Source organism: Neovison vison, chromosome 13 (assembly GCF_020171115.1).
Source record: "Neovison vison isolate M4711 chromosome 13, ASM_NN_V1, whole genome shotgun sequence".
NCBI lineage: Eukaryota > Metazoa > Chordata > Mammalia > Carnivora > Mustelidae > Neogale > Neogale vison.
Genome location: NC_058103.1, coordinates 57,210,935 through 57,237,811, shown reverse-complemented (window position 1 = coordinate 57,237,811; position 26,877 = coordinate 57,210,935). Strand labels below are relative to the sequence as shown.

General features: G+C 34.5%; 1 long non-coding RNA gene across 1 annotated transcript in view; it reads right to left on the bottom strand.

The window, feature by feature from the left end:
* Nucleotides 1–3,302: 3,302 nt before the first annotated feature.
* The window catches only part of LOC122893186, a 74,251-nt gene continuing 50,676 nt past the window's right edge, over nt 3,303–26,877 (bottom strand). Inside the window, exon 3 of the long non-coding RNA XR_006381594.1 lies at nt 3,303–3,383. This is a non-coding gene — a long non-coding RNA (uncharacterized LOC122893186). The remainder of the gene's footprint in view (nt 3,384–26,877) is intronic.

The following is a 26,877-nucleotide window of genomic DNA, read 5'->3' as shown; positions in this document are numbered from 1 at the left end:
TTAAATATTTCAGTTTTGTAAGTGTGTCTCTTTGAATTCTCCTTAAAATATTTACTTTACTCCTTCACTATAATTAAATAAAATATTTAATGTAAGTTCATTTGCATATTTGTGTAATAATTGTGATTTTAATTTTTATTAAACTTATCTTTTAAGAGTTTAGAAGGTTTTCCAATGTGTCCATTGGATCACCTAACACAACTAGGTAAATCTCATTATAAGAGAAGCATACCTCGTAAACAGATTAAGTCCAGTTGACTCCTATTCGGTCACAGAAAATCCAAAGTGTTAACAGAATTTTTCTATGTTTCCTCTCTTTTTTAACTTATTTTATTTAAATTCAATTAATTAACATATAGCGTATCATAAGTTTCAGATGAAAAGTTCAGTGTTTCATCCATTGCATTTAACACCCAGTGTTCATTACATCCTATGCCCTCCTTTATGCTCATCAACCATTTTCTCCATTCCCCCACCAACCACCCCTCCAGCAACCCTCAGTTTTTTTCCTATAGATTAGAGCCTCTTATGGTTTGCCTCCTCTCTGATTTCGTCTTGTTTTACTTTTCCCTCCCTTCCCCTATGAACCTCTGTTTTGTGTTATGTTTTCCTTATTCTATTTTTCTTTCCTACTAATTTTGCATTATATATTTTGTTTTCAATTGTATATTTGGCTTATGAGCAGCCAATTGCAGGCAGCAATAATTGATAGGTTGATATTATGTATGATCATTTTGATGACCTCTGACAATTGATTAATAGTTTATGGTACTTATTTTCTGATGGATGAGAGATGAGGAAGAATCTAATTTGTAAAGCTTGTCCTGTTCTTGATCCATGGCTAAAATATGTTGACACTGTAAGCTTCCTTTTTATGTGTCTATTTGTTTATGTATCAGCAAAGCTTTTAATTGTATGGATGTATAACATTTTCATAGCTCTGAATGTTATTAACAAATGATATTATAAAGTCTCTTAAATGGAAAGAACGCACACAGAAGGAAATATGCTTTGAGGACCAGAGCAATAGAACATCATTTCCAGGGGAAATTGTACCAGTTGGGCATATAGTGCCAGTAATATGGTATCAATGGAGCTAACTTTGGAAGTGTTTTACTTATCATACATCTTCTGTGGGATTTTGACTGAAATTTAATCTTTGACCCTTCATTTATTGAAACCCATTTTCTTCCCTTGCTTCTTCCCTTGCTTCCTTTCATTTATTGAAGCCCATTTTCTTCCCTTGCTTAACCCTTTGGCTACAATTAGTTTTTCTCATAAATTCCCTTCTTGTTTCATTTGGCAGATTTAATTTCTGTTGATTAAAGCTAAAATCTATAATTAATTTGAATATTGTCAGTAGGAATCACTGCCAAAGAGAAAGTCAACAGAACAGTGGTTAGAATTTGGGAGATTTTGCTTTTAAAAGTAGTTTGAGCTGAAAATGGTAGAAGTATTAGAGGATGGGCTTTTGGCAAGATATGGCAATACTTTGCAAAGAATCCTAATTCTATGATGACCAGTTATCTTTGAAAGATTTCAAGACTTTCTTTTTGTCTTTGACTAGTTTCTCTATAATGTGCCTCGTTATGGTTCTTTCTGCATTTAGCCTATTTGAGATTCATTCACCCATATCTGGTTAAAATAGCTGGCAAGACTATTTTCCTTCAAGGCTTCTGGGAGGGTGAACACGTGGAGGTATGGGGAAAGTGGCCGGCCTGGAGAGCTGTGGAGGCTACACGCCCTTTCCCCATACCTTACCCTGTGCAGCTCTTCTATTTGGCTGTTCTGAGTTATATCCAGTGATCTATCACAGGACGAAGTCTTTAGGCTAGCCATCTCTCTCGGGAACCTCGGGCTTGAACCCAGTGCCGTACATGAATGGGAGAGGACTGCAAACCGGGATGGTCGAGACTGCCTCATCAAGGCATCCCATTTGATGACACTTGGTTAGAGAGCTTCCCAATCCTTCCTCCAACCCCTCGGAGGGTGGAGATGATGAGGAAGCCTCTGCGGGGGTCTGGTTTGGTGGCCCAGAGTGAAAAGGCAGTGGTCCTTTGCTTGGAAATGCCCAGTGTTCCCTCTGAGGGCAAGCTGATCCCAGGGAAGTCAGATTGTATTGATGAGCCAGGAGCCAGTCAGTGCTGAGCCGAGGGTGCGGGTCATCGACCTAGTCAGAAGCTGCAAAGAATTGATAGTCTTACTGTCAGTCAGCATTACCCTGTAAGTGTCCTGTGACTAGAAGTTCCACTGTATGATCTCAGGATTCCAGTATCCCCCTCCTAGTCCAGTGAAACCGTGAAAATGAATAATGGCAGAGAAAAACAGCCAGCATGCATTCACAATATGACTTCAGAAATCTTCATTATTTATATTTTATGCACCATGAGAGCAAAACCATTCACTGGAGAGAAAAGAAAGTAACGAATTTTCTGTAGATCTTGAAAACCAGCTATTCAGTCCTCTGGGGCTCACATCTGGAAATTACACAAGACTCAAGACTTTCTTAGGTTTCCAGTTTAAGAATCACAAATGTGATGGGAATATTTAATTGTGGGATGTTTTAGCATAATTCTTTTTCATATCCCCTTCTAACTAATTTGCTAGATATTTCCAGGAGACCCCTTTAAAGGTGACTGTTAGAGGAAATCCGGCTGTCAGAATTTGCTTTCAGCAGCCTTGGTCAGGAGGGTGAGGAGTGATTAACATCATACTGCCTTCAGTTGCCATAATTTTTTTTTAACAGCTTTATCATGGCATAAGTTGCATATCCTAAAATCCACTCTTTTATTTTTTATTTTAAGATTTTATTTATTCATTTGACAGAGATCACAAGTGAGCAGAGAGGCAGCAGGGCATGGGGGAAGACCCCCCCGTTGCGGGTCTTGGTCCCAGGACTTTGGGATCATGACCTGAGCCGAAAGCAGAGCCACTGAGCCACCCAGGCGCCCCCCTCACCCTTTTAAAATGTACAATTCAATGATCTGTATAAAATTTACCGAGGTATACACCCATCACTACCATCCAGTTTGAGAATACTTCCTTCAACTCAGTGAGATCCATTGTTCCCCTTTACAGTGAATACCCCTTTCCCACCCAGTCCCAGGCAATTACTAATTGACTTTCTATTTCTTTAGATTTGCTATTGCTTGTGAATTCTATACATTGAATTGAACTAAAAAATACCAGGGCAAATTCCTTCAGATTTCCCCCCAAACTTTTACCATTGGTCCTTATGTGGCCTTTGCATGGATTGGCAGAGATTTCCATTTTTTACACTTCTGTTTTCTTCTTGGTGGAGTTGGAGGTTCTGCACAATCTCCATCTCCTGACCAAATTCTTCTTCTCGTCTCTTCCAGCATTTTCCTCCTCAGCACTATGGCCTAAGCATTTCAAGCAGGAAAAAAAATGTATTCGAGATTCTGATAAGAGGCAAATAGAACCAAGACAACAAATTCTGCCATCCAGGACCTAAATACTTATAATAAAATCTTAGTTTAGAATTGAAAAAAAACTACTATTTTCCTTCAGGAGTTTGACATTTCCTATTATTATTCAAGGTATAATTATATTATGATGACCTAAACATTTTTTTTTGTGAAAGTGTAAGTTTGGAAATAAGGGCATATAAGGATATTGGATAGCCAAAGTGTTAAACTAGAGCACATGATTTTTTTTTTTTTCAGCTACCTGGCTCCTATGAATTCTTTTTGCCTTTAGAGATATCTCTGTATAAGAAATTTGATGGGAAACAAAGTACAGACTTCGTACTTTGAAGCTAAAAGATGTCATCTCACTTTCTCTTAGCCTGTTCTAACTTGTACACTTTCGATATCACATCTAAACCATAGTCCCATGTCTTTTTTTGGGGGGGATTCTGATAATCATCTACTGACAAGTTTCTGTATTACCAGGTCCAAAGCATAGTTAATTTCAAATCAAAGCCATGGACTTGTAGGATCTAATTATTATGGCTGGGCTCTACATTTGCTGTCTGATATGCACAAGACTTCAAGGAACCAAAAGACTAAAATTTATTTTTAAAAAAAATATGATTGTCAATATTGTGTGAAAACTAATTTCCAGTTCAATAGATACTGAAAAGTTTAATAAATGTTTCCAAAAGAGTAAAAATCATGTAGTTTAAGTTATTTTGATTAGCCAGTTCACACATTTACCAATAATACCAAGTGTTATAACAGACAAATCATACACTATTTTTACAATATTTCTTTGGCTTACGGTGATGTTTCAAGAAATATCAGGGTTAACATGTGATTGACCCCGGTGCTTTGCACTATTACTCCGAAGTCTGAATATCATTGTTAGAGACAACTTTTTTTAAAAGATTTTATTCATTTATTTTGAGAGAGAAGGAGAGGGAGAGCACACGTGAGGAAGGGGCAAAGGGAGAGGTTGTGGTTGCACACCATTTTGAATACATGAAAAGCCACTGAATGGTTCACTTTAAAATGGCTATAGTTATGTCAATTTCACCTCAATAAAAACAATGCAAAAAAACCTCTCAAGAATTATCTTGTTCTTGGAATTTTAATACTATCAATAGGTGAAAAATCCTCATTGTCTGCTCCCTGATATGTGCACAGAGAATGGCACAGAATAATTTTAGTTTTCTAAACAGTGGAGTGGAGTGCGCAGGGAGGGGGCAAAGGGAGAGGGAAAAGTGAACTATTCAGTGGCTTTTCATGTATTCAAAATGATGTGCAACCACAACCTCTATCCACTTCCAAAACATTTCCATCTGCCCCCAAAACTCCCCTGAAAGGCTTAACCTATTCTAATTCCAGTCGAACGAAAAAAAAAAAAAGTGGCAACAATCAATTAGGATGAAACAGGCACTTTTGCAGCTCTTCCTAGCAAATCTTGTGTTCACCCAAAACAAATTTACTCTAGATCCCAGTGTTCATCACAGGAGGAAAGCATATGCATGTCTATCTCAGGTACCCAAGTCTGTTCAGAATTTGCATTCTCTTCACATATATTCCCTGAAATAAAGTAGAACTTGGATGTGCATATGATGTTTTCCCGAGTTTCCGCAAAGGCAGAACATGTTCTTGTAAAGGCAAAGTTTCCTTGAAAAAGTATTTTCATCTTCCCAGAAATAAACTGATCGCAGACAAGGAGGATAGATTGTATGGAGTTTTATCCAGGTTGCATAAAACTGTTCTACCTATTATCACAATGAGGCGTAGGCTTAAAAGGTATTATACTGATGATTTAATTTTTACTCTATTACAGTGTTTTCATTCAAGATAAATCTTCACCCTCATCCCTTGTCAATAGGAACACTGGCACCAAATTTGTCCTAACATTAAAAGCAGGAAATGGGTTCGATGGGGTTGATAACTACGGTAGTTCTCAGTCACGTGCATCACGGCTCTTGCACAGTGCATACATCATCTCAGGATGCCGTAACAATGCAGTAACACAGTATCACTACTTCCATTTAGGATTAAGGAAACAAGCTCAGAGAAGTGCTAGGATATGAACAAAGCAGCAAAGCCAGTAAATGGCAGACTGGGTTTCAAATATCTATCTCATTACCCAATCCCCTAGTCCCACTGCCTGAGGTGTTGATAACTTTACTTATTAGCATAGGCATGAGGGCTACATAAAGGGGTGCCAGTGTTTGTATTCTCATTTGATGTCTTCTTCCTATTACTTTCATAACGTACAAGGACTTGTATTTGGAACCTACAGGAAAATTAATTCAAATGGTTTATAATGTATCAAGATATATCTAAAAGTAAGAAAAAATAGTTAGAAAAACACTATTTCCTATTTTCTATTCCTTCCTCCTCGAAAGAACTCTGTAATAGGAAAGTAAGTTTGAAGCAGCACAATTAACCTTATTGTGTATAAAAGGTTATTTGAATGAAAAGAAACTAACAGACTGACATAATACTCTCAGAAGCATCTTTGGAAAATCATTATGATTTTTATATACTCAACTTTCTCAAAACTGATTATAAGATTAAAATTGACTATTAAAATTTTAACTAAGATTAAATCAGTATTTAATGAAAAGTATCTTTGTAAACACAGTATTGAAATACTTTGTGTATAAAATATGGTTCTTCCGTTTAACTAGTTTTGAGAGAAATAAAAAGATGAGGCCATTTTTCTTATCCTTTTGCCTTAGAACAGTTAGTAGTGGACTGATACACTTTAAAGTCTGGTATTTTAGGTGACAAAAGAATAAGTAACACTTCATCACTGTTTCAGAAAGAGGGTAAAAAACAAAATGGATAACCTTTACATGATCGATTATCTTTGCAAAATAATAATTTTTCTTCAAATGCCATACATAAATCATGTAAACAACGCATTATATTGTTGCTTGTATCATTTATCTATTTAATTCTATAGTCTTTTTTTTTATCTGTGAATTATTTTAGTTTATTCAAGATTTATCTCTCACATATATTCAGTAAGACAAAAAAAGTTTCTATCACTTTTTAATAAATTATATTAGAACATGTTGGTAACTTCAATTGAACAACAAATTCAGACCATACAGGTAGACAAAGCAAAACTGGGAAGACATTGAATTATATAATGTCAAGGGTTCAAAATAGCCGAGGTAAAACCCAAAAGGACAGAGTTTGCAAACCAGGAACACTCAAGCCTGAGCATGGAATGAGGCTCAGGGGTGCACTGTTATAAAGCAGCTTATGTAGTGAGAAAGCAGTGACTTTTCCTTTTCACAGTGATTGGCTAAAATATTACAGTTTTCAGTGGCTACCTCATATCAACCTTGAGAAACAGGTCAAGTTTTGATTATTTCCAGAGGCACAAGCAAGAAATGATCCAGGTCAAGATAGCCTTACAAAATAAGCTAAATTAAGCTGTTTGTATGATTAAGCTACTTTTTTTCTGCTCGGGAAAATTTCAAGGCTGGTCTCTGTTTGTTTCTGTTTTTAACAACAGTATGCCCTTCAACGGATGAATGGATAAGGAAGATGTGGTCCATATACACTATGGAGTATTATGCCTCCATCAGAAAGGACGAAAACCCAACTTTTGTAGCAACATGGACGGGACTGGAAGAGATTATGCTGAGTGAAATAAGTCAAGCAGAGAGAGTCAATTATCATATGGTTTCGCTTATTTGTGGAGCATAACAAAAAGCATGGAGGACATGAGGAGTTAGAGAGAAGGGGGTTGGGGTAAATTGGAAGAGGAGGTGAATCATGAGAGACTATGGACTCTGAAAAACAATCCGAGGGGTTTGAAGTGGTGGGGGGGGGTGGGAGGTCGGGGTACCAGGTGGTGGGTATTATAGAGGGCACGGATTGCATGGAGCACTGGGTGTGGTGAAAAAATAATGATACTGTTATGCTGAAAATAAATAAATGAAAGAAAAAAAAACAACAGTATGAGAAACATTCAGAAAGAGAATTATATGTAAAGATGCATTTATACTGCCAGTAAAACCTGAAACAAATTAATAATGCAAATATTTTAAGATAAGATCTGTATCATTTTAATTAGAGAGCTTTTTTATAGAAACATTGTTAAGGGATTATTTCATAATGTAACAATAATTGTTGAACTAGAACTTCAATAATGAAGTTTAATTTTAATGAAGCATATATATGTGTGATATAATAAACCACAGAGATAAAGCATATAGATTAAATATAGTAAATCTTTTAATGAAATAATTTCCTAGGAAACTTTAACATGTCCTGAAATTTACCTACTCCAAGAGTAAAAACTCTAACAAGACACTACACTACAAGTTCTATGATTTTGCTTATGCAAATAAAAATATGCTTTTAGAAGTAGACCTAGAGAGAAAGGCAATATAAATTATATACCAAATAATCCTACATATTGAAAAGTCGTAACTAAATATACACAAAGTACATTGTGAAGTTGCCAACAAATAAGACCAATATTTTTTTCTAATAAAAAAAAAAAAATTAAGATTGCCCCACAGTGCAACAAAGACTATGGGGCAACTTGGAGGCAATTTTGCTTTAGGAGACTTTTAGAGCATATATGAAAATTTGTGTCTGAAAATTAATGTTTATTAAAAACTGTCCCCACACACTAATAAAAATGGTGAAAGAAACCACCATTCATTTGAACTGTCACAAATGTCCCTTATATGTACATAGAGCTGATATCTAACTCCGTGACCTTAATCCTACAACTTTTCAGAAATATTTGTTTATTTATTTTCCCTTTCAAATTTACCCTGGAAAGAAACACTGAAAAGCTTAACTTAGTTTTAATGCATACTTGGACTTTATGTGGCTGTCCTTGTTTGTGGAGGAAGTCTAACCATAATTTTAGTCTAGCTTGGGGAACAACTACCCAAAGGGATATAAAGCAAGCAATAGTAACTGTTCAGTGAGCTATGCAAATCAATGAGGCAAAACTATTTTATAACTCTAAATTGATTTTCCTTGCCAATTAATTCCTATTTGGTTACTCATTATTAGTCATTTTGTTTATGTTCTATTACATTTAGTTTGTCACTTTTTCCATGAGTGTTCCAAGTGCCAGGAATTGACTTTCTGAAAGCTATTATCTTTAAAAATAGTATTACAAAAAAAATTAAAAAGAAAGAAGATAATCATTGATGATTGCAATTAAAATCTAAACTGTGAAATTTATGGAAGGTCCTTATAAAAAACTGCCTTAAAAAGAATTAGAGTGAGTAATTTTAGATTTAGTTCTGCTTTGTTTAAAAAAGATTGAATACTAAAATATTATAAATAGATGGCTTAGAATTGAACCACATATTCATTGACCATCTGCCTATATTCTAATTTAAACAGTTGACTATCCTAATTTCTGGGAAGAAATTCTTAATAGTAAGCCTAGGTTTAATTTTATAGGACTTCAATCACTGAAGAAATAAGAATAACTGAATAAGAACTTAGAGCTTTTACAGGTAGAAAAATTCAGCAGTTTCTTTAAAAAAATCTGCATATAATTATAAAATCCCACAATTGCATTCTAGGGTCTTTATGTCAAAGAAATAAAAACTTACGACCACACAAAAACCTACACACAAATGTTCATAACAACTTTATTTGTAATAGGCAAAAATTGGACTCATTCGTAGGGAAATGTTAAACTGTGGTACATACATACAATGAAATACTATTTGACAATAAAAAGGGAGGAAATGTTGGTACACACAACTACTTGGATGGATCTCAAGGAGATTATGCTGAATGGAAAAAAGAAACAAATCCCAAAAGATTTAGTGCTTTTTTTTTTAACAATATTTCAAATTTTTATTTAAATTCATAAGTAACACATAGTGTAATATTAGTTTCAGGAGCAGAATTCAGTGATTCATCACTTATATATAACACTCAGTGCTCGTCCCAGTTAAATGTCCTCCTCAACCCACCACCCATTTACTGCATCTCCCACCCACCACCCACCTCCACTCCAACAACCCTATTTGTTCTCTATAGTTAAGAGTCTGTTTTATGGCTTGTCTCTCTCTTTTTTTACACCTATGTTCTTCAGTTTTGTTTCCTAAATTCCACATACCAGTGAAATTATATGGTGTTTGTCTTTCTTGATTGATTTATTTTTGCTTAGCTTAATATGCTCTAGCCAAATGGTAAGATTTAATTCTTTCTGATGGCTAAGCAATATTGCAGTGTGTATGTATGTGTGTGTATATATATATATATATATATATATATATATATAAAACCTCTTCTTTACCCATTCATCAATCAATGGACATTCAGGCTCTTTCCATAATATGTTTATTATAGATAATGCTGTTATAAACATCAGGGGGCATGTGCCCCTTTGAATCAGTATTTTTTTGTATCTTTTTGGGTAAATACCCAGTAGTGTAATGGCTGGGTTGTAGCATAGTTCTACCCTATTTTTAACTTTTTTTTAACTTTTTGAGGAACTTCAGTATTGTTTTTCAGAGTGGCTACACCAGACTATTACTCATCCATAAAAAAGAATGAAATCGGGGCATCTGGTGGCTCAGTCATTGGGTGTCTGCCTTCAGCTCAGGTCATGGTCCCAGGTTTTTGGGATCAAGCCCTGCATTGAGGCCCCTACTCAGCGGGAAGCCTGCTTCCCCTCTCTCACCCCCCTGCTTGTATTTCCTCTCTCGCTGTGTCTCTTTCTGTCAAATAAATAAATAAAATCTTAAAAGAAAAAAACAAAAGAATGAACTCTTACCATTTGCAATGATGTGGATAGAACTAGTGTATTGTGCTAAGCCAAAAAGTCAGTCAAGAGAAAGACAAATACTATACGATTTCAATCATATGTGGAGTTTAAGAAACAAAACAGAAGGATATAGGGGAAAGGCGAAAAAGAAAAGAGAGATCAACATAGGACTCTTAATTATAGAGAACAAACTGAAGAGTATTGTGGGAGGGGAGGGGAGTGGAGGAATGGGTTCAGTGGGTGATGGGTATTGAAGAGGGTACTTACTGGGATGAGCACTGGGTGTTATATGTAAGTGATGAATCACTAAATTCTACACCTGAAACTAATATTATACTATGTGTTACTTACTAGAATTTAAATAAATACTTGAAAAATAAAAAAGTTAGCATTTGTCTATAAGGATTATTATTCACATGCTAATGACACATTTGTCCACAGACAAATGTAATTAATTCAGAAAAACATGGATAATTTTCAAAATGACAAACATAGATCCTAACTCACAAAACAATCTCAACCACTAGCTATCCTACACCACAAAACACAGTGTTCAAGGATACTACATGAATTGAACGTTGGCTTTATATCTAATCTGGACCCTTGCAACTTTCATTTCTTTTTTTTTTTTTAAGATTTCATTTATTTATTTGACAGAGAGATAGATCACAAGTAGGCAGAGAGGCAAGCAGAGAGAGAGAGAAGCAGGCTCCCCGCTGAGCAAAGAGCCTGATGCAGGGCTCCATCCCAGGACACTGAGATCATGACCTGAGCAGAAAGCAGTGGCTTAATCCACTGAGCTACCCAGGCACCCCTTGTTTCATTTCTTAATACTTCAATCTTAATACTTTAGTGTATTAAAAATATTTAAGTTATTAACACAATTCCACATTGAAATGTTAAGTTATTTACACAATTCCACATTGAAATGTTATAAATGTTATAAATGTTATATTTATTGAAGTCATTGAGGCAACTGATGTTGTCAGTGCTTTGTGTATATTTTTAGAAACCGTTCATATATATAGAATAGTATATTTATTTTATAAATATTTGATTTAGAAAGAAATTTTATTGTTAAATTATTTATAACAATATATATGTATCTTTTATCACTAACAATTTTGTATATAGGTAATATATTCACATAATTCAGAGTATAATTCAGAATTAATGAGATATACAATGAAAAGTGTGACCTTCACATTTGTCTTCCAGAAAATAACTTTCTTCACTGAAGATAATATTGTCAAATTTTAAAAAATTTCTCCAGAAATATGTAATATATTTAATGATAAATAGGAACATATGTTATATGATTTTTAATGCATGCATCATAGTTTAATAAATAAAGATTTTTCTTTTAATTTTAGAGAGACAGAGCCTGACTGGGATGGAGGGGCAGAGGAAGCAGGATGGAGAGTCTTAAGCAGTCTTCATACCCAGCATGGAGCCCAATGGGGGGCTCAATCTCACAACCCTTAAATCATGACCGAACTGAAATCAAGAGTTGAACACAACCCACTGAGCCACTCAGGTGCCCCAATAAATATAAATTTTGATTTTGATTTTTCATTTAGCATATACTGGAAGACTTTGTGTTATTACAAAAAGAGATGCAGTGGGTTTTTTTTGTTTTTGTTTTTGTTTTTTTTGGTCTATATCTCTCCTAGTTCATGATAATACAATGTTCTGTTTAAGCACGCTTTTCTGAGGGATATATAGGTTGCTTCCAATTATAATTCTGCAAAGAATAAAAATGGTATCTCCATGTAGTTTTACTTTATATATGTATTTTTGCTGTATGTGAAATAGAGCACCATTTCAAACTCTTAAGGATTATTGTATTTCTTTATCTTATAAATGTACCTTCTTGTTAAATCGCATCATAATTGCTTTTTGTCTAATGACAATAATGAGCTCTCTTTAATATGAAGTGCTTTAGGCTGCTTTTGTTGAATATAAGTTGCTTTTTTCCTATATTTTTTCTTCAGTTGATCCTCCAGTGAATAAAATTATCCAGAGAATAAAACTATTCAAAATGTGTTTTCCTGGGGCACCTCGGTGTCTCAGTGGGTTAAAGCCTCTGCCTTCTGTTCTGGTCATGATCCCAGGGTCCTGGGATCAAGCCCCACATCAGGCTCTCTGCTCAGCGGGGAGCCTGCTTCCTCCTCTCTCTCTCTCTCTCTCTCTCTCTGCTTGCCTCTCTGCCTACTTGTGATCTCTCTCTGTCAAATAAATAAATAAAATCTTTAAAAAATATATGCTTTCTGGCCACAATAGAATTCAATTAGAAATCAATAACAGAAAGATCTCTAGGAATTGACTAAATATTTAGAAACCAATTAACAAACATGAATAATCCATGACTCAAGAAAGAAAATAAAAGAGAAATATAAAAGTATTTAGTCAAAAGAAACAAAATCATCATAATGAAATGAAAAAGAAAATATGATCATATGACCATCTCTATAGATACATAAAAAGCATTTGACAAATCTAATATTCATTCTTGATTTTAAAAGAAGCACTAGTTAATCTCTTCAATCTGGTAAAGATATAAACATGAAAAAATAATATATATTCAGTTAATGTTTGACAAAATTACAAAGGCAATTCAATTAAGAAAAGATGGTCTTTCAAAACAGGTGCTAGATTGATTGCACATCCTTTTGAGACAAAATTAACTTTTATACTTTGCACCAGGAGGAAAATTAACTCAAAATGAGCCAGAAATTATAAAGGGAAACCTAAAACTATAAACATCTAAAAAAAAAAAAAAGAAGAAGAAGAAAAAAGTCTTTGTGATCTTGGGCTCGGCAAAAATTTCATAGATATAATAATAAGACACTTTCTATATTTTTAAATGATAAAATTAATTTCATCATAATTAAGAACCTCCATTCTTCAAAAAACACTGTTAAATAATGGAAAGACAATACAGAGAGCCTTGCAGGGAAAATTTGCAATCACATATATGCCAAAAAATGTTGAGTGGAATATAGAAAGAACTCTCTAAACTCAATAATATAAAAGCAAATGATACAAATGGGTAAAAAAATTTCAACAGTCACTTCACTATAGCAGATATATGAAAGGTGAATAGTCATACTAAAAATTTCTCAGCATCATTAGTTATTGGAAATGAAATTAAAAACACGAGTTACAGGACACCTGGGTGGCTCAGTAAGTTAGGCGTCTGCCTTCGGCTCAGGTCATGATCCCAAGGTCTTGGGATCGAGCCCTCTACCAGGCTCCCTGCTCAGTCCCAAGTCTGTTTCTTTCCTTCTTCCTCTGCCCTTCCCCCTGCTTATGCATGTGCTTTCTCTCAAATACATAAATAAAATCTCTTAAAAAATATGAGTTATCACTGCAAACTTATTAGCTTGAATGAAAGCAAAAATAATGATCATACAAAGGGTTGCTGAGGGTGTGAAGGAGCATGGATTGTCATACTATGCTGGTGAGAATGTAAAATGATAGATTGCTTTATAAAATTATTTGTAGTTTCTTGAAAAGTTAAACATATGCATAAAGTCACTCAGCCATTTCATGCCAAGGAAAGCATAGATCCATACTTGTATATAAGTATCCATTAGCTGTTTTATTTGCAATAACCCCAAACTGGAAACAACACAACTATCCATGAATAGGTAAAATGGATAAAAAACTTATAGTATGTTTCTAAAATAGAATGGTAATCAAAAATAAAAAGTAATGAGCTAGTGACACACTCAACATGGAAAAACCACAAGATAATTATGTTGAGTGAGCAGAGACAGACCAGAAAAAGAATACATACCACAGGATTACATTTATACAAACGTCTGAAAAATGAACTATTTTATAATGATAAAAAGCAGATAATTGGCCATCTCTGGGTGGGGTGGGGTTGGGTGTAGCAGGGAAAGGGCTGGCAGAAGAATTACAAAGATTCAGGAAGAAACCTTTGGACATGGTGGATGTATTTATTTTTTCAGTTGTGATGGTTTTATAAGTGTATATGTCCAAACTTATATTGTATAATTAAATCATACTCAGCTTATTGTATGTCATTTATACATCCAGAAAAATACTACTCTGAGATGGCCCCTAAAATAAGTCTTGTGGGAAAAAATAAACCAGCCTCCATGTGAGAGTAAACAGTACCCTGGCACTTACTGGGATCTTTCAGATGTGCAGTAAATCATATTTTTAAGACATAGTGACCAGGCAGGATTTAGTAGACTTATAATAAAGTAGCCTCAGGTTTGTTGCTTAAGACCTAAATTTTGCATAATATCATGGTATATTTGAAACTCAGAATTAGAGCTACCAACCTGGAAAAAAAAAAAGTTTCTGTGCTTCTTTGAGAAATGTAGTCTGAAAGAAAAAATCTGGATATCTGTGATTTTCTGTGATTTTTAATGTATTAAAAGGAACATGGAAATACAGCAAGTTTTAATACTTCAGCTATGGTGATGAAAAGCTCCTGATAATTAAAAACTTTTTTTTTCTTTGATAGGGGCCTAAGTGATCTAGTTTTATTTTGACTTCCACCTTATATTAATGTAGCTTTATAGAGTGCATTTGCTCTAATTTATACACACACACACACACACACACACACACACACACATCTATAGGTAGAATCCCTATATAAAATGGATCCAAGTAGTAGTTCCTAACATATTTCTTGTTATAACTCTGTGCTGAAATTTACATGAGGAAACATAAAATAAAAATTCAAAACTAAAACTAATAGCTGAGCCTGTTACCTGAACTATTTCCCTATCTTTACAACTCTATTGTAAATAATGCAAAATTACCAGGATGAAAAACAGTGGAAAGTTGCTATCTCAGAGCCTCTAACATGGTTCAAAAACACAAAGGATGTGCAAATAAGAAAATCAATTCCTTTATGGCAGGACCTGAATTATTATTTTTTTAAGGAAGAAAGGATTATTTTCCTCTCACAAGGAGCATTCCCTTTTTCTTTATGTACTTTCCAGCAGATATAAAATAGAAAAAAAAATGATTGGAAGATATATTCTGGGGAATTTAAATTTGGGGAGTTCATCCTCTATTAGGTAAAAACAAATTAAAAATATGAGATTACAGATTCCCAATCCAATTGATGTGCTGGAAAGCCAGGAAATACAGAATGAAGACAATCTTGGCTCTGTCCTATGAAACCACAGGAGACTGCTGCAAATTTGCACTGTGGGGAGGTAGTTCTCCATGGGACTCTTATCTTTCTGTCCATCTTGTCAGCAGAGGTACTGATGTCCCTCTGTTGCAGACTACTTTTCCAAAGATGTTTATAAAATAAACAGCCTCAGGAGAGAGAGTTTTTCTTTGCTACAGAGGGTTGGTTTGTTTACTACTGTTAGAGTACAATAAAGATAATTTTTTTTTTTTTCTGGAGCAAATGTTGGGCAGGTTTGCTTGCATCCTGTTATAACAGACTAGAATTTCCTAATTTTAGGGTTCACCTGCAATGTCACAAACCAAACGTGTGTGCACACATTCCTCCAAGCTCACCAGCGACTTGGAGCCCATAGGAAACTGGCATGAACATGAAGGTCCTGCTGCCTGCTGTATATTAATAGACTTTACCTCTAACTCAGGAGTCTTCTGTCTTGTATGAAATTCTAACAGGCTAACTTGCCAGCTTGCAAATAGGGTAAAATTCAGACTCTTCAGAGTTCTTGATGCTTAACGTGGGGATATCCCCTAGAACTTCTTCCATATGGTTGTGGATATGGAAGGAGGTTTAATGTACAGATGAAAGAACAAAATCAGGCCAAAAGGCAATGACCACAATCTAGGGTTTATAGTCATTGATCCCTAGTCCAAGTAAAACAAAACAGGAAAAGACATATACATGCATATGTAATATATAGGGGTTATAAAATACTTTCACAGAAATATCTTAAAATAACTTATTTCTGAAAAGCATTACTGCCAGAAAATCCTGGATCATTATTTCCATACTCTTTTTGTGTCTTAAGATAATGTAAAAACTTTATATATGCAAATACTTTAAAAGCTACTTCTGGGACACCAGGGTGGCAGAGTCATTTAGGCATCCGATTCTTGGCTTCAGCTCAGGTTATGTTCTCGGGGTTCTGGGATGGAGCCCTGCATCAGGCTCCCTGCTCAACATAGAGTCTGCATGAGATTCTCTCCCTTTCTCCCTCTGCCCCTCCCACATGTGCTCACTCTCTCTCTCTCTAAAATAAATAATTTTAAAAATCTTAACAAAGCTACTACTCACACACATACAGTTATTATATGAATTTATAACTGAAGACATATTCCCATAGAACAAATGTTAAGAATTAAAAAATAGAGACTTCATTTTTAGAGTCAGTGATACAACTGTACTTGATAATGTCACTCAATTTGCTGAAAATGCCATTAATTCATTATAGTCTAACATAATCCTGGAACAAACAGCTTCATAAATCAAACAAAATGAAATAGGAAGGCAATGGAGTGATTAGGCACTGAAATCAGAAATCCTACTTTTGAATATCAGAACTTAATCTATGAGAGGTATGACAAAGTACATAATTTTTCAGACCCTTATTAACCTTAAAGATAAAGGATTGTGTAGGAAACAAATTGATGATGAACAGTATTACAGTTTTTGTTCCTTGGAGCCAGGAGTAGAGACAGATTTTAGAATTCATTTATTAGGAAGTAAAATTTCTGAAGAGAATGCATTTTCCCTTGAGAGCGAAAAAAGTCAAACTTTGGTGCTAGATTAACAAAGATTCATAGAGTCACAAAGAAAATTCTGGGATGTTAAAGTATTTTGCATTCTTGAGATAAACCTCAATCAGTAATGACATACTATTATTTTTATATTTTTGGATCAAAATGCTAAACTTTGGTTAAGAATTGTTGCATCTATGTTTATAAGGGGTATTTACCTATAGTGTTCTTTTCTTGTTTTTTCTTTACTTTTGCTTTTGGTATGAAAATAATGCTTCCTCATAGAATCTATTAGTGATTGTCCCATCTCTTATTTTCTGAAATAATTTATGGGAAATTGGCATGATTTCTTCCTTTTGTGGTGGGAAGAATCATCAAGGGAAGCAATGTGGGATTAAAGATTTTTGTAGGTATACTTTAAACTCCAGTTCCAGTTTATTTGTTTGTTTGTTTTACACATATAGGATTATTGAGTTCTTGTTCTTCCTTGTGTGAGCTTTGACAGTTGGTGTCATTCAAGGATCTTCCATTTTACCTAATTTACCTTATTGTTATAAATTAGTGTTGAAGATTAACTTATTATCTTTTAATTATCATATATGTTATGTCACTTATCTTTTTTGATAATGGTAATATGATTATTTGTTTGTTCAGTTTTGGTCTGATTTGGATAGTGTTTCTCACTGGCAGAGAAGGTAGGCAATTTTGCCTCTTAGGGAACAGTTGGCAGTATTTCTGAATTCTTGGAGATGCTCCTTTTTCTGGTCACACCTAAAATGGCATCTAGTGGGTAGAAGCAGGGATATTTCTAAACATCCTACAATACACAGAACAGTCCACCTGACAAATAATTCTTCAGCCTAAACTGAGAGCGAGAAACACTGGCATTTTGTATCGACTATGTTTCTGGTTACACCCAATGTCTTTATTGTTCCTTTCTTCTGTTTACTTTGTGTCTAATTTGTATTTCTTATATTATTATTTTCTTTCCATGGAACCTGGTTATTCTTTTGTTCTTTTTTTTTTTTTTTAATTTTATTTATTTGAGAGAGAGATCAGTGAGAGAGAGCATTAGCGAGGAGAAGGTCAGAGAGCGAAGCAGACTCCCCATGGAGCTGGGAGCCTGATGTGGGACTCGATCCCAGGACTCCAGGATCACGACCTGAGCCGAAGGCAGTCGTCCAACCAACTGAGCCACCCAGGCATCCACTTCTGTTCTAATGTTAGTGTTTAATGCTATTCATTTCTGTTCAGCACTGCTTTTGCTGATTCTCACAGTTTGTTTTATATACTTCGTTTTATTTCAGTTCATATATTTTCTAATAGACATCGCCATTCTTCCTTCGACACTTAAACGTTATTCTTTAAACACTTAGTTTAAAAATAGTTGATTTTTTAAAAACATATTTGTTATTGATATATAATTTCATTCATCATAATAAGAAAACATATTTTGTATGCTATAACTCTGTATAGAGACTTGTTTACAGCCCATAATCTGGTATACTTTGGTAAATGATCAAATTGCACATTGAATAATTATGCATCCTACTGTTGTTGAATAGAGTATTCTACAAATACTAAGAAAAGTTGATTGATACTATTGTTCAGGTCTACTATATTCTTACTGATTTTCTATTTGAACTATCAATTTGAGAGCAGGTGTTGAGATCACTGATAATTCCTTACCTATTTTACATTTCTTCTTTTTGTGCTTTTATAACTTTGTTTCTTTCAGCTTTGTCAATAGGTGTTTTGGACTTCATGTTGTTTTTTAATTGCATCCTTAATTATTATTATTACAAGTATCTTATTTTTAGTCATACTCTTTCTCTTTCTGATATTAAATAGCCAGTCTTCATTCTTTTCATTAGTATTAGTATGACATATATTTTCAATTTTCTTTTTTACCGTAAGCTGCTGATGTCTTTTTTACAACAGATTTCGTGTGTGCAACTTATAGTTGCTTCTTCGTGTGTTATTCACCTGGCAATCTTTGATTTTAGTTGCAGTATTTGATTGGGGTTTAATTTACTTTTAATGTGAGCATTGGCTTGGTTGTATTTAAATCTACTTCCATTCTACTTATTCAATCTTTTTTTTTCTCCTTTTGGTTCTATTTTCTCTTTTTTTTTTTTTTTTGGTTCTATTTTCTCTTAAATGAAGTGAATATTATTTAAGGTTCACTTCCCTCATTATTAGCTTATTATCGTTACCTGATTTTATTACTTGCTTTAGGGCTTATGTTATATATTTTCAACTTATCAAAGACTACACTCAAAAGATGTTATAATATTTTGCTACAGTATAAAATTGTACAAATTCATACTTTCATTTCTCTCCTCCTGCCCTTTGTGCTATTTTTGGCATATATTTTCCTCTAGGTATTCCTTTTCCCTAGGTGAATTTCACATAGGTAATAAAAGATACTCAACATCCACTGTGTTTTAGACATTATGCATTATATTCTAGGCATGTATTCTAACTTAGCTCTCATAGCCTCATGAGATAACAATCACTACTTTCATTTTTTCAGATGTGAAAACTGCAGCTCAAAGAGATTATATATAACCTACCTAAGTCAGATATCTACTAAGTAGGGGAAATGAAAATCAAACTCGGGTTTTTATAATTCTAAAACCTATGTTTGTGTTTATTATATACCACCCTTTTTAGTATTTGTTGAAAGAACATATGAATGTCTAAATCATTGTAATTGAGGGACAAAAGAAAGGTATTCTGATTTCCAAAATATTTACATTTGCTTTGCTTTATAATACCTAAAATTTTTACAAGTAGAACATATCCCTTCAGTTTAAAATGATAAGCAACTAAATATAGCACCCACAAGGTTTACTAAGAATGTCAGTGGACATGGGAATGGTTAATTAATAAATCAAGATGCTTTGATGCTCTAATGCTTGAAAAATGTTTAGTGACTATTGTACACACATACATAAGAAGAGAACAGCACTATAGAGAAAACAGATCTGTTTCCTCCTAGTCCCAGTGAAGGTATGATATGCTCAAACGTAGCCCTGTAGCCATCCCTGCAGGCAACGGAGAATCAGAATTCAATACAGGGCTGGAGTTAGGTATTTCAGAGATGAATGAGTGAAGCTGGAGGTTAGTACTCTGAAGACTGACACACACAGCCTATCGGAGACGCTGCTGATAAACTGCTTATATGAGCACATTTATGCACATGAAATATAGATGAGAGGATTGGCAAACATTTTAAAATTACTTTATGGGATTTGAATACCATTCCATAGGACATCAGCTTCCTAGCCATAACATAGCAAGTAGCGTGGCAGGTGAGGCAGTGTTCTCCTTCCTTGCTTAATCAGAATTGCAATGAGAGAGAAATGAGGGAGTTTGGGGGGAAGGTACAGGGGATGCTGATTTGCTAGAGTGAAATCAAAGCTAACTAGAACAGTAGAAGGGAACTGGAGGACTAAGTGAAATGTGAGGTTTTGACTGACTTTGTAAAATTAGAAACCGTGGAAGTCAAGGCATGCGAAGGAAAGAGAATGCTCTGAGTATCACGTTGGAAGTGGAAGTTTCCTATAATTACAGTGTCAGATTGTGCTAGGTAGATGCATAGCTGAAATGTGTTGGTGATGGAAGCCATTTAGATGAAGGATCCTCAGGTATGATGAGAGAAACTGAGGGCTTTGAGTTTTTAGCTGACCTTTTGTTAAACCAAACTTAACAAATACTTACTGAATTTAGGACAGTCATGGATCAGCATCTTAAGAAGCAATAAACAAAAATATGCATATGAACATGAAATGGCTATGGAATCAAGGCTTTTTGGATAACTGTTCTACCTTGTATGAAGCATCTTAAACTTTTCTTTTGTACAACTAGATTTGATTTCCCAAGAAAGATCCATTTCTTCAGTCTCAATGTTAAACTAATTTTTATTCCTCATCACCATTAAGTTATATAAAATACTATATATACTAAATGAAAATATTGAAAGAATAGTTATGATTATTGAAATATATAATTAGAATTTTAGGAGAACTTTTTTTAAAGAACTGTTTCTTTAAAACATTAAATGGATTATATGTATATGTTATGTAATGCACATGTGTATGTGTGTATATATGTAAATATATTTTTCTAATCTTAATTGGTAAGAGATATTAAAATATTATCTTATGAGTCTTTAAAATAACCCAAAGTTTGGGATGCCTGGGTGGCTCAGTTGTTAAGTGTCTGCCTTCAGCTCAAGTCATGATCCCAGAGTCCTGGGATCGAGGCCCACTTCAGGCCCTGCCTCAGGCTCCCTGCTTGGCAGAAAGCCTGCTTTTTCCTCTCTCACTCCCCCTGCTTGTGTTCCCTCTCTTGCTGTGTCTCTCTCTGTCAAATAAATAAATTAAATATTACTAAAAACAAAAACAAAAACAAAACTGATAAAATAACCTGAAGTTTATAATACTAACAAGACAAGGCACTATCCCTGCATTGTTGGGATTTTTTTTTTTTTTTTTTTTCTATTTTAAGTGTTTCCGGGGGGGGGGGGTGGCTCAGTTGTTTAAACATCCTATTCTTGGTTTCTACTCAGGTCATGATCTCGTGGGTGGAGGGGTTGCCCTGTGTGGGGCTCTGTGCTCAGTGGGGAGTCTGCTTGAAGATTCTCTGTCTCCCTCTGCTCCTCCCCCAGCTCACACTCACATCCTCTCTCTGTTGCTCTAAAATAATAAATCTTTTAAAAAAGGAAAAAGAAAGAATTCTAAACATCTTTTTAAGGGTAGAAGAAGAAGGGAGATCTTCTGTCCTTGTTTAACTGCCTGACTGGAACTGGAAGTGAGGGGTTGTCCAAGAGAAATAACAAAGTGTGCCTTAAACCTGTTTTCAGGTAACAGGGTCTCTATTTCAGAGAAAGGTGGTGCAGAACTACAGTCTGCTCTATTTAGAATTGGAAACACTATCTTGTGGCTCCTATTAATTAATCCAGATTAGATTACTTCATCAAGATAACAACATTTTTCAGTGGTATGTTAGCAGGTTTTCATAATAAGTCGAACCTATGGTGCAGACTAGGCATTCCTTTCTCCCTACTATATGACTTGGGGAACACAGACCACAAAGTTTCATTGATTTCTTGTGAAGGTATTATATAATCTCTTCCTATTCTGGGTGATTTATTTGGTTGGGAGCTTCAACTATATTTTTAGTGTTTTACTAAGCCTGATAATTACTACATGATGGTCGTTTAACCCTTTCTCCAGTTTTAAGTTACTACATCTAAAACATTTTCCATGACCTCCTAGGCTTGGTCAGTTCTATCCTTTCTCCTTCAGCTATACTGGAGCTCCTCAATTAAAAATGTGTCATTTTACTTTATAGCTTTATGTTCATTTTGTAGTATACTGATATAACTTAGAAAAAAGTCAAAAGAGCAAGTATGATAAGTGGGGTGTTTATATACCTTGCTTTTCCAGAAACAGCCTCATTTTTAACTGTATCAGTAGTCTCCTCTTTCATAGACACTCAAAGTGTCCTAGTTTGGGTGAGAAATGTTACATGTTATTACTACGCGTATAAAACCTAGACCCCTAACAACTACCACAAGGTTAGTTAAGCAGTGATCACTCAATAAAGATTTGTGGAACCAATCAATCAATCAATAATAAAATCAATGAAAAAAACTGACCACACTCATCCTTAATTCTGTTTTTGAAAAACATAGTTTGGAAAGTCCTGTTTTAAACAGTTGATCCCTCACCTTACACTCACAACAGAAGAGGAAGCAGTAAATAACAGACTAACATGTCTTGAGCCAAAACTTGTGAACATTTTCATATATTACTTGAGAGAAAACTATTTCTGCAATTCACATGAAGAGCTACCTATTTTCTGTTTACTTCTTTTTCTGCCTTTCTTTCTCTTTTGTTCCCCTTTCTGTCTCTCTTTGATTCTTTTTTAGTGGCTTGTTATGTTTCATAATTCTTCCTGGTATCAGTGCAGATAAGACTTTAAAGATCTTTATGCTGTGCCTCTGTTAAGTAGAAAAATATTTCACTTATGGCTTTCAGTAATTCCTATCTATTTCTTTTTGAAGAATTTGGTCATGAATTATACATACTAGCACAGTATGAAATATTCAACTCATGTCCTTTCATTCCAATTCAGCCTACCAAACAAAGAAAGAGTGGTTTGAACATAGAAAAGAAAAGGTCTGATAGTCATATGCCAGAACTATTTAATAGCGTTTTTTCCATAGGAAGGCCCAAATGAAAAACCGAGCATAACTAGATTTCATACACTCAGTGTAACTCATGTAAGTTATTAAATTAACTGAAACAGAAACTTGGCTTTAAGAGTCTTTTTTTAAACTTAGAGAAATAGTAATTATTGTTGCAAAAGTGAATTATCATTACATAAGGCCACACTTAGACATATTTTAAGAAATTTGGAAAAATTAATATGGACTTATTAGGTCAATAACTACTTTTTAATTAGTTAACTGAAGATCTTCACTATCCAGTTGAATTGGTAATTGATTGATTATTCCGTCTAGATTCTTTACAATGAAAAGTTTCTTACACCATATCTTTCTAAATCTAGAAAGAGTGAAGTCCTTTCCTGTTACTGAGGAATTCTGAATTATATCTGAGGAGAGTGATTTCAGGTTACTGCTGGCAAAATCTTCCTTAGGGAAAGCACAGTATAATATTCTTCATTAAGCTAACTTGCCCCGCAGACAGAAAATCTTCAGTTATTCTCTTTGTATAAACCAGTGAATTCAGGATTTGTGTGTTTTCTTTTTTTTACTCCAACTATCAGGGAAAATGCATTTTATTCATTAATGAAAATTAATTTTCCTACATCTCCCTGTAAATTTCCTACATCTCCCTGATGTAGAGAAATAAATGGAAGACAAGCAAAACAAACAATAAATTTGTGAGGTCTTCTTGCTTATTTACATCATATCAACGACTCCCAGAAAATGTTCAAAGAATGTTAAAAATCTAGATTGTTTGTGGTTACAACTTTTCTGTTTAAGACTTTGTGGTTTGGAAATTATTTGATTTTAAATTGACTGCCGCAAATATAAACTCAGTCATCTTATTCAATGGAAACATTTTTGTTTTCATATTAAATAATTTAGGTTTTTTGTTTTCATTTTAAATATCTAATTTAGCTTGCCTGAAAATCTTTTCTTCAAGCTAAAGAGTTACTTGCGGTTGAGAATCTCTAACAATATAATCTTGGATATATATTTAAGACCTCAGAGTGATCCTTTTTCATTCCTGTTAAATATGATATAGTATCTTCCAAATTCTGAAGGCTTTTAACTCTATTTGTTATTATTTCTGTTCATTTCAAAATTACTTAATTAAACATTAGTTTTACACTAATATTTAATGGAGCATTTTACAAATTGTATTAAATTTTTTATTCTTCTGCCCCTAGCCACTGAATCTAACATAAACACAAAAAATGAAAATGATCTTAAGTAATTTAGATTTTATCTTTGTAAGACGTATTTAAAGAGCACTGATTACACACCAGCATTTGTTTTTAACACCTTTATATGGATGTCATATTAGTCAATGTTTTCTAAAAAACAGAACTAATAGGAGATGATTGATGACAGATAGATGATAGATAGATAGATAATAGGTCAATAGATAGACGACAGATGATAGATAAATGGAGATACATATATATGAAAAGACTTATTATAGGAAATTGGTTCATATCATTAGCGGGTAGAGTAGTCCCACAATCTGTCATCTATAAACTGGAGAGTGAGGGAGACGATGGTGTAATTCAATCTGAGTCAGAAGGTCTGTGAACCAGAGGAGCTGATGGTGTTAAGTGCAAGTCTAAAAGCACTGAAAGAGGGGGCTGAATGGTGTAGGTCAAGACCTGAGTTCAAAGATCCAAGAAGAAGTGCCAGTGTCTGGGGGCAGGCGGAGATGATATCTCAGCTCAAGCAAAAAAAGCTATTCATCCTTATCTCTAACTCTTGTTCTATGCAGGGCCCTCAACAGATAAGATGACGCCCACCTGCAGTGATGAGGACAATCTCCTTTAGTCATTGTTCTAGTTCAAATGCTCATCTCTTCTGGAAGCACCCTCATAGCTACAAGCAGAAATAATAATTTACCAGCTGTCTGGGCATCCCTTATTCAAGTCAGGTCGACGCATTAGAATGAGCCATCACAGATGTATTATTTAATGCCTCTCCTCGAAGACCTCCTTCAGTCTTCTCAAACTAACAGTATTATTTTTGTCCTTGTTTGATCTTACACATTTCTTTTCCATCCAGATGATTTCTCCCACTTTAACTTTGTGCCTGCCAATTCTGTCTTTTAAAGTTTTCTGACTATCTTTCAACAAGCTCGTGGCTATTTTATTTTATTTTATTTTGCTAATGGCTATTAAATGTTGAAGACTACAACTTGTTTTCATTCTAGTGGTTTTACTAAAATTTTTTGTCATGGTGGACTTTTTCTCCTGTTATAATCCATATTCTTTCTTTCATTTATTTAACAATAAAATATAATTATGATCTATTAGTTATTTTTTATTATTCCAGGTTGTTTGGAGCACATTATCATTGTGCCTCTTTAATTACCCTGGTGGACTTTTTTTTTTTTTTTTTTTTTTGCTGTTTATCATTGTTATTATTATTAATAACACTAAACTCTTTTACTATTGTACTAGTTTCCTACTGCTTTACAGCAAACTACCACAAATTTAGGAACATAAAACAATATCCTGTTATTATCTCACAGTTGTGTACGTCAGAAGTGTGGGCGGGCTCTATTGAATTTTCTGCTTGCAGTCTTCGAAGGCCAAACTTCAAGTCTTGGTCCAACTGGACTTGTAACAGGAGGCTCTGGGGAAAATTCTGCTTCCACCCTCATTCAGGTGTTTGGAAGAATTAAGTCCTTATGAAAATGAGGATCCTAATCCTTGATGATTATCAGCCTTGCCACTCTCCCCCTCCAGAGGCAGCCTGCATTCCTTCTTTTGTAGCTCCCTTCCTCTTAAAAGCAGCAATGACATGCCAACTCTTTCTCACAGCTGAATTCTGACTCTGCAGATTCCCATCAAAGAAGATTGTTGTTTTTTTTTTTTTTTTTTAAATAACATATAATGTATTATTTGTGTCAGGGGTACGATTCTGTGAATCATAGGTCTTACACACTTCACAGCACTCATCATAGCACATACCCTCCCCAGTGTCTATAACCCAGCCACCCTCTCCATAGCCCCCTCCCCCAGCAACCCTCAGTTTGTTTTGTGAGATTAAGAGTCTCTTATGGTTTGTCTCCTTCCTGATCCAATCTTGTTTCATTTTTTCCCTCCCTACCCTGCTCTGCCTCTCAAATTCCTCATATCAGAGAGATCATATGATAATTGAAAGGAGATTCTTCTTTAGGGGTGCCTGGATGGCTCAGTGGGTTAAGCCTCTGCCTTTGGCTCAGGACATGGTCTCAGGGTCCCAGGATCAAGCCCTGCATAGGGCTTTCTGCTCAGCAGGGAGCCTGCTCCTCCCCCTCCCCCCATGCCTGCCTCTCTTTCTACTTGTGATCTTTCTTTCTGTCAAATAAATAAATAAAATCTTAAAAAAAAAAAAAAAAAGATTCTTCTTTAAAAGCATGTGAGTATAGTAGGCCCACTAAGAGAATCCCTTTAAAAACAAACAAACAAACAAAAAACTCAGTTAACTGGTTTGTAATTTTTTCTGCAAAATCCCTTTAGTCCTGTAATAAAACACAATTAGAGCATGATATCTCAATATAGTCACAGTCATAAGGATTAGGAGTAGCTATATAACAGAGCTGTTTTAGTCTGAGTACTTATCTGTTTATATTATTCAAAAATATATTGCTATAGTATGATTTCAGTCTTCAGTTTTTCATTTTTTATTTGCTTTTTCCTTTTAATATGTCTTGTGGCCATATTTTAAAGCCATTTTCTTCGCTGGGACCGCCTTTGCAGACCTTT